This window comes from Rousettus aegyptiacus, unplaced genomic scaffold (assembly GCF_014176215.1).
Source record: "Rousettus aegyptiacus isolate mRouAeg1 unplaced genomic scaffold, mRouAeg1.p scaffold_m13_p_8, whole genome shotgun sequence".
NCBI lineage: Eukaryota > Metazoa > Chordata > Mammalia > Chiroptera > Pteropodidae > Rousettus > Rousettus aegyptiacus.
Genome location: NW_023416311.1, coordinates 24820335 through 24829884, shown reverse-complemented (window position 1 = coordinate 24829884; position 9550 = coordinate 24820335). Strand labels below are relative to the sequence as shown.

Below are 9550 nucleotides of genomic sequence, written 5' to 3'. Positions count from 1 at the left end.
AACTGGGTTGTTTTAAAATTTTTTTCTACTAACATTTATATGCAATGAATTGGATCTTTCTCGCTCTTTGCATAAGCGGTAATTAGGTAGTATTTTGCCAGCCAACTGCGAATGTTTGTATAACCTGCTCCTAGCTTCTGGAAGCTAAGCTTCTGATAAAGTCTACCATGCCTTCTAGAACCTTTGAATCTAATTGCAGCAACATATTATGTACATGCAGCCAGAGTTATATAAAAATGATGGGATGGAAATGAACATCTACCCTTAGCTGGCTGATCTCCAGCTGAGCTCATGAGTCCTAAATATAACTAGTCTTTACCCAGATAAATGTGTGCTATAGAGAGGGGTTGGGCCCTGCAGAGGTGAGGTGCGGAAAGCACCCAAGAGAGGCAGAGTGTCCTGACAACCACTCACCTCTTGGCTGTGGGCTGTAGCTGCTAGAAGAGAATGCTTTTTTCCTAATTAGCACAAAAGTACTACTGATAGTCCTATTCAGACGGCTCCACCTCATTTCAGTCAGAAGGCTGGTCACTTTAATAGCAGGAGACAGAGGAACAGCATAAATGATTCAGAGGAAATGTACCACCACCACTGAGAAGGCATCTCTAAGCATGGAGGCAGGTGTGGCCACCTGTAATGCAGTTGGCAAAGGTGGAATTGGTCACACATGCAGCTCCTCAGCCAGCATGCCGAAACTGGTAGATTCACCCTCCTTCCTACCCTGCCCCAAGCCCTCAGCCCCCTGGTAACTGTTCTCACAGTAGCAAGCAATATACTTAGTGCCCTTACTTGGAAAAATATAGAATTCTTTTTACCGTATATAAAAAAAGAGTTCATTTTTCACCAAAAAGCAATAAATGCTCATTAAAGAAAATGTAGAAATTAAGAAAAGTAAAGATGAAAACAAAAATAAATAATTATATGCACCCACTGTAGGGAAGCACTATTAATACTTATTTGTGTTCTGTGCTCAGCTTTTTAATGAAACTCTTTTATATTATGGACATTTTTTTTAACACTGCCATAATTACATGCTACTTGCCTTTTAACTTTCTATTAAATCATAGATATTTTGACATTATTACACTCATGTATAACATCAATTTTACATAATTTCCACAATTTTAATGTCTGTGTACTATTCCATTGAATGATTGTGCTATGCGTTATAGTTGGGCATTCATGGGGTCCTGAACTTTTACCATTAAAAATTACACTTAAGACTATGCCCATGCCACCCTGAAAAAGCCTGATCCCTTCTGATCTTGGAAGCTAAGCAGGGTTGTGCCTGGTTAGTACATGGGTGGGAAACCACTTAGGAAGACCAGGTGCTGTAGCCGTAAAAAATAAAAAATAAGAAATTGTAAGCTGACAAAGTCCTTGCAGTCTGTGAGATCAACCAAGGGTTGCCTCACCTAAAAAAAAAAAAATTACACTTAGCCCCTTATTTAGGATTATTGTCTTAAGATAGAATCCCGAAAATGCTATTACTCGGTTAAAGACCATGAATATTTTGAGATTCTTGAAAACTATCCATTAGCTTTTACGATTCAGATTACTTCATTCATTTATAAATTTATTTCTTTTTTTGTGTGTATAAATATTTATTGGGTTCCTAGTATGCCCCAGATGCTGTGCTGGAAACTGGGTATTTGTTACAGGGGAAAGGTCACAATCCCTATGCCTATGCACATTGCAAATTTAGTAGAGGTAAAACTTTAGTTCAGTAATCAAACAAAGGAATGTATAATTTAAAATGATAAACTCTACGAGAAAGTATAACAGAGGCATCTAATTGAGATTGGAAGTAGATCAGGGAAAGCTTCTCTAAGGATATGACTTCATCTAAAACCCAATGATGAAGTAGGAATTAGATAAACTAAGAGTGGAATAAAGCATAGTACACGTAAATGACACGGCACATGCAAAGGCCCAGTGCACAAACCGAGGTTAGAAAGGAGGGACCTGAAAGGTGACCACTACTGCCAGAGGAAAAGGAGCAGGAGGAGCTGGATCAAGACAAGGCTTGATAGGTAGATTCAGGACAAATAACATAAGGAATTGTAGTTTTATTGTTAGTCCAGTGGGATCATGGGAAGCCATTAAATGGGCTTACGCAGGAAAACAACAATAAGATTTCGTGTGTTCTGCATGGGCTGGGAGGCAGACTGGGGAGATTGGGGAGGATGACTAAATGGCATGGGTTTCTTTTCAGAGAAATGAGAAAAAAGTTATAAAGTAGATTGTGATGATGGATGCACAACTCTGAAGATACTAAAAGCCTTTGAATCGCACACTTTAAATGAGTGAATTGTGTGTTATGTGCACTGTATTTCAATAAAGCCATTTATAAAATGTGAAGCTGGCTTCAAAGTTGAAGAATGTGTTGTAGGTGACAAAAGTAGGGTGAACAGATCAGTTTGTCATAGTCAGCTTGAGGTTTGATCGATAGATTGTTCTAGGGTGGTAACCACTGGGAAGGTTGCAGTGGATAGATTCTGGTTATATTTTTGCGCTTACATTAATTTCTCAGATAGAGTGTAAGCTTCTCAAGACTAGAGATTTTTATCTTTTACTAAATGAACACACTCCCCCCAGCTTTACTGAGGTATAGTTGACAAATAAGATTATAATATAAAGTTTATGATGTGATGATTTGATATACATATATATTGTGAAAGAATTCCCACCATCTAAGTCACACATCCAACACCATCATCTCGCATGGTTACATTTTTCTGTGTGCGAGAAAATTCACCTGCTCTCTACGTACATTCCAAGTATGCAGTACAGTGTTATTAACTGTAGTCTCTATGCTGCACATTAGATTCTCAGAACTTATTCATCTTAGAACTGGCAGTTTATTCTTTTACCAGGCTCTCCCCATTTCTTCCCCATTCCCAGCCCCTGGCAACTACCATTTTACTGTTTCTTTGAGTTTGACATTTTTTTTTTTGTATTCCACTTATAAGTGATATCACTGCAGTATTTATTTTTCTCTAACTTATTTCACTTAGCATAATGCCCTCTAGGGTCATCCATGTTGTTGTAATTTGAAGGATATTTTTCTTTTTTTAAGGCCTATTAATATTCTATTGTGTGTATATATACCACATTTTCTTTATCCATTTATCCATCAATGGACACTTAGGTTGTTTCCATATCTTTGCTATGGTGTATAATGCTGCAATAAACAGGGGAGTACAGAAACCTCTTTGAGAGAGTGATTTTTGTTTCTTTCAGATAAATACCCAGAGGTGAGATTGCTGGATTATATTGTAGTTTTATTTTTAATTTCTTGAGGAATCTCCAAACTTTTTTCTATAATAGCTTTACCAATTTACACTCCATCAATAGTGTAAATGTGTTCCCCTTTCCCTACATTCTCACCAGCATTTGCTGCTTCTTGACTTTTTGATAATAGCTGTTCTAATAGGTGTGAGGTGAAAAATCACTGTTTTGATTTGCATTTCCCTGATGATTAGTGATGTTGAACATCCTTTCATGTACCTGTTGGACATTTGTACATCCTCTTTGGAAAAATATCTATTCAGGTCTTTTGTCCATTTTTTAATTGGGTTTCATAAACAAATAGTTCTTAAAAGCTCAAAAGCCTGGGATTTAAATTTTGCTAAAACAACGAGAGGACAAAAGAGAGATCAAGAATGTGCTTAAGAGGACCACGGGAGTCTTGGGGGGGGGATGGGCAGGGAGATGTCATATTTTAATTCGAAGGATGAATAACATTTCAGCAAAAGAAAGAATCCGGACATGGAAAGTGGAGTGGGAGAGAACTGAATGATGGAGAGGGGTGGAAAGTTAAGAAAGCATTATGAAAAGCTGAAGGAGGCAGCAATCCACAAAAGTGACTGCAGATCAAAGTACCTAGGTTATTTACTAAAATACAGATTGTAGCAGAAACAAAGCTATGTGTTCACCAAACCATGCCATGCTCTTCTGGGACACTCAGGAATACTGTATTTTCCAGCAGCCCATGGTAGATTAATGTCAGGAATGGCTCCATTGACTTATATCTTTATCTATGCCCATGTGATAGCCCCTCCCACACTGACTCTGGACTTAATGGCTTGTTCTATCAGCTTCTTATTTCTTCTATAACAGAACACCACAACTTAGTGGCTTAAAGTGACAAAAATTTATCTTACAGTTCTAGAGGCCAATAGTTTGGAATGGGTTTTGCCAGCAAAGATCAAATTCTTGGCAGACTATGTTCCTCTCTGGGGGCTCAAGGAAATCATACATTTCCTTGCCTTTTCCAGTTTCTGAATGATGTCTAGATTTCTTGGCTTATGTCCCCTTCCTTTTATAAAGCCAATAATGGCTGGTCAAGTCTTTCTCATGATGTCATCTCTCTTATTCTAACTCTTCTGCCTCCCTTTTTTTCCATTTAAAGACCTTTGTAACTACATTGAGCCCATGATAATTTCCTCATGTTACGGTCAGGTGACTAGCATTCTTAATTCTCCCTTGCCATGTAACATAATACTTTAATACATTTCAGGTATTGAAATGTGAACATCATTAGGGTGTCATTATTCCGCCTACCACAGTATACCCTCCAGCCTCCAAAGAGTCAAATCCCACATATTAAATATATTTACCCCATTTCAAGATCCCTAAAGTACTCAAGCCGTTATACTTGCTTGGCCAATGAGCCAGTTGCAAACATGAAGAAGTAGAGATTTGAAAGGCATTTGTGCACTAGAACTTGCTCTCTTGCTGTTCTCAGAAGTTTGAGCTGCCACAGAACAAGCCTGTGCTAGCCTGTTGGATGAGGAGAGATTCATGTCATGTTATCCCTGTTCCATTCAACAGCGTCAATCACCAGAAGAGTCTAACGTAAAGATGTTTGAGTCAGCCCTGTGAAGTCCAGCATAGTTTACAGAATTGTAAACTAACTACCTGAGCTAAGCTTTGAGGTGGTTTGTTATATAGCAACATATGGTTAATATATCCTCTCACACCTACATGAACTCATGTGACTAGTTTTTACCAAAGGAATATGGACAAGAATGCTGTACTTCCAGGCCTGGCCCCTAAAATCTTCTTCAAACCTGTCTACTTGCTCTCTCTGGGCCAGGAAGGAAACTCTGGAAGACAGTGGACAAAATGAATGGAGGAAGCATGAGTCCTGTAACTACTTAAAGGACAGCTGTCCAGAGATTCACCCAACTAGGAATATCCTCACTGAACTTTGAGTGAACGAAGTGATCATATGAGTTTTACATTAATTCACTGAAATATTATTTTTTGTCATAGCAACTAGCATTATTGATCTAATGCTTGGTATTGCTACCTAATAATTGGTACCAGGTAAATTGATATATACCATACTAAATCTGATAAAATACCAAATCTATAGACTAGATAGTAGGGGAGAATATGTTGAGAAAGAGCTGCATTGGGGAACAGAATATGAACAATTTCTTATTCTTGCTCAGGCATTTATTCATTGTGTTTTCAGCCATAAAAAGGCAATAGTCATTTTCAGTAGGAGAATGACAAGATGAACTATAACTGTTAAATACTTTTTTTCTCTCTCTCTCGTCTCACACTTTGTTACCTAACATCATGCTGTAATCACTGTCAGTGTTTAGTAAATAACCATTTAGAGCAAGGCAGGAAGGAGCCATGTGAAATGGTGTTATCATTATCAGCATCTGCTATTCTTAGCAGTTGCATGATTTTCATTCTTTATTATCGCATCCATTGCTTTTAGTTATGGTACCAGAAATACTTACCTGAATTTAGTTTAATGTCTGTAGCTATGCTTTGCTCCCTTTTAATCTTCTTCAAGGGACACACCAGTTCTCTCCTCATCTTCCTGTGGAAGAACTCCCTGAAATAGATCCAGACTGTGAAATGCACCTCTATTGATTTCTGTAGAATTCAATCAGCAGAAAGCCAGTCTAGGCCTATGTGAAGTTTGCATGTTATCGAGGTCTCATCTTCCTTTCATAACAAGAAACACATCATCTTTTAAAGATAAGCTATTAAAATTTAAGATTCGGAGGTCTTTGGAGTGCCAGAAATATTTGCGTTCTCTATCCTCTTATACTAATTGTAAATTTATGTGCCTGATTCATCACATTCAATGAAAAATCAGTTATGCTGCCCTCCTACCCACTCTTCATCTTCTTTGTACCCAACTTCCTTTGCCCTTTCTTCTTCATGGTTATTCAGTCTTGTTGAAATAGTAAGCTCCAGACCATTTACAGTATAGTTATTATATCATTTAGTTAAAGAGAAGGTTTTCAAGGTAAGCACTTTTATTTTACAGGGTCTTCCCATGTTGTCTAGGACCAAGAAATTAGTATATCGACCCTTCATTAACATTTTTGCTCTTATATTAATGATAATTAGCCAATAGTTGCCAGCTTTATTAAAGGATGTTAATGAATAAAAAATATTATCAGAAAACAATAATTAACCTTGAGTATAAAAGTATTAACCAGAGGCAATCAATCACTTTCTCAGGCTTAGTAAACACTTAGAAGGTATTAACTGTCCCTAAAGGAGTAATTAGAGAATTTAGCTGTTCTGTTTCAAACACAAAACAAAGGGTCAAACACAGGGTGTAAGTCTGGTAATTGTGGATGAACATTAGCCACATGGTTGACATTAGGTGTTGCACTCACAGAGCCAGATGCTTTCTGATAGGTGAATCTACAACATCTCCAAGCAGCCATTTCTCTAAAAGATAAATCAGGTAATAACACCACCTGCCACAAATTGCCTAATCATCCCCTATTTTGGGCCGATTATTTTATATTGTATTTGTACTGTAATAACAATAGTAGTAATAATTTATTACACATCTTGCAAAATTGCTTTCCATATAAGTGATAAATATGTGTACTATTATCAGAAGTGTACTGTTATGCAGATTTTATTCCACACTGATACATATTATCATATTTTTCACAGCTATATTGACAAATAATTGACATATGATAAACTACATACATTTAATGTGTACAATTTGATAAGTTTTGACATGTGTATAGACCTATGAAGCTATCACCACAATTGACATAGAGAATATCTCTATCATCCATAAAATTTCCTGTGTCTCTTTGTAATTCCTCATTCCCAAATCCCTGACTCCTTGCAGGCAACCACTGACCTTTTTATCACTATAAATTAGTTTTGATTTTTTTAGAATTTTAAATAAATGAAAACATACGGTATAGTTTGTTCATCATAATTATTTTGAAATTCTTGAATTTTACAGAGGGATTAATAGTTCTTTTTATTAGTGAGAGTATTCCATTGTATGGATAAATCACAGCTTGTGTATCCATTCATCTGATGTTAAACAGTTGGGTTAACCAGAGTTTTTAGCTATTACAAATAAAGCTATTATAAACACTTGCATACAAATGTTTGTATGGTCATATAGTTTTATTTCTCTTGAGTAAATATCTATGGATCATATGGCATGAGTATGTTTAATTTTTTCAGGTACTGCCAAACTGCTTTCCAGAGAAGTTTTACCATTTTATATTCCAAGCAGAAGTTTATGAGAGTCTCAGAGTCTTGTGAAGTTGAATATAAAATATTATGTTTATTTATAAGCAATTGTTTCTCTTGGGAAAAGGTCCATAGCCTAAATATTCATAGCCAATATATTTTCAATATGATGTTTTTATTTTAGTTATTTTCTATTTATCTTTTGCCATTGCTTAATAACTATCCATTTGGTTCTAATTTAAGAAAAAAGCAATTATTTATTTCTAATTTGTTCTACTTTATTAAATAATATATTTTGTGGATAAAATTTTCTTCCTGTCCTCATATCTTTCACACTGAGTTGTCATGATACAGAATTCTTCCAAAAGCCTCAGTTACATTTTCTTTCTAGGTGCTAATTATCATAACTTAACTTTTTTTTTTTTTTCTATCCTCATGCTTTTTCAAGCTACCTTGAAAATTTATCCCCACTATCTGGACTGATCTTATCCCCACTACTGGGACATGTTTCTCTCACACCAAAAAAACAAAACAAAACAAACAAACAAAAAACAAAAACAAAAACAAAAAAACAAGACCAACAGAAAGATAACTCCAAATTCCTGAGTTTTCCATCTGAGCAGTTGAGTATATTCATAACTGCTAGACAAAGCAGAGTGAGAGTCAGCAGGGAAGGTGGTTGAACAAAAAGAGACCTCCTCTGGTTTTGAGGCAGGTAACAACTTCTGTTAGCTGCCGCTAAATATATTTTTTGTTTGTGTCTTAACATTAGACAGGGCTGAAGGTTGGGGTATTTAGTAGTATTCTATGGGATTTTGCCATTTTCTCATAATGAGAAAGTGAGAAAGATGTGTGTGTTTGTGTATGAGTGTGTGAGTATGTGTGTGTCTGGGGGGAGGGAGGGAGAGAGAGAGAGAGAGAGAGAGATTCATTTTCTGATTTACAATATTTGGATTACAATTTTTTGACTTTACTATGGTGCAAAAGTGGTATGCCTTCAGTAGAAACTGTACTTTAAATTTTGATTTTGTCCCAGGCTAACAATATGTGGTATGATACTCTCTCATGATGGTGGGCTGTGCAATCAGCCACAGCTCCCAATCAGCCATGCAATCATGAGGGTAAACAACATACTCTACAGTGTATTGTGTTGCCAGCGTTTTTTGGATATTGTGTTCTTAGCATGTTTTAAGGCAGGCTCGGTGTATTAAATACATTTTTAACTTGTGATATTTTGAATTTATGATGAGTTTATCAGGACATAACCCCATCATAAGTCAAAGAGTGATTGTGTTATTTGGTGTATGCATGTGTGTGTGTGTGTGTGTGTGTGTATGTATATATATATATGTATTTGGATTAATAATATATGTTTATAATATATATTGTTTGGTATAATAGCAATATGTTATTTTTGGTATATTTGTATTATTTGGTATAAATATTTGGGGTGTGTGTGTGTGTGTGTGTGTGTGTGTGTGTGTGTGTATCAAACTGATCCCAGGTAGAAGTAGTTTTATATTCTGATCTAGCAGCATTATCATTCTTTGAAGATATGTGTGCATTCTTCAATTTGATAGGGCTGCTAAAATAAACAGGATGGTGTGCATTAGGTCTTGAAAGTATTTCTTCTGAAGACCCGAGGGAGCCTTGAGACATTTAAAAAAAAAAACTGTCTGTGGAAGAACCATTGAGGTCAGTTATTCCACGGTACTACTAATTTTACCACTTTGGAAAGAGTTGGGCATTATCAACTAATCATGAAGATACTCATACCCTAATCTATGAAATGTGTTCCCATGTACTAAAAGATATGTATAAGAATGTTCATAGCTGCTATTTGGGTCAAAGCCCCAAACTGTAAACAATCTGAATGTCTATCAACATCAGAATGAATGTATCGATCATGGACTATTCATATATGAGAATTCCACATGGTAATGAAAATAAAGTGTCTATATGTAGCAACATGGATGAATCTTACAAATATCATGTTGAACAAAATAATCCAGATGCAAAAAATATGTGGTATAGGACTCTAAAATGAAGTTCAAGA

At 36.0% G+C, this 9550-nt stretch overlaps 1 pseudogene; it reads left to right on the top strand.

Moving 5' to 3' along the window:
* Positions 1-1221: 1221 nt before the first annotated feature.
* LOC118607560 lies at positions 1222-1340 on the top strand (annotated as a pseudogene).
* The last annotated feature ends 8210 nt before the right edge of the window (positions 1341-9550 follow it).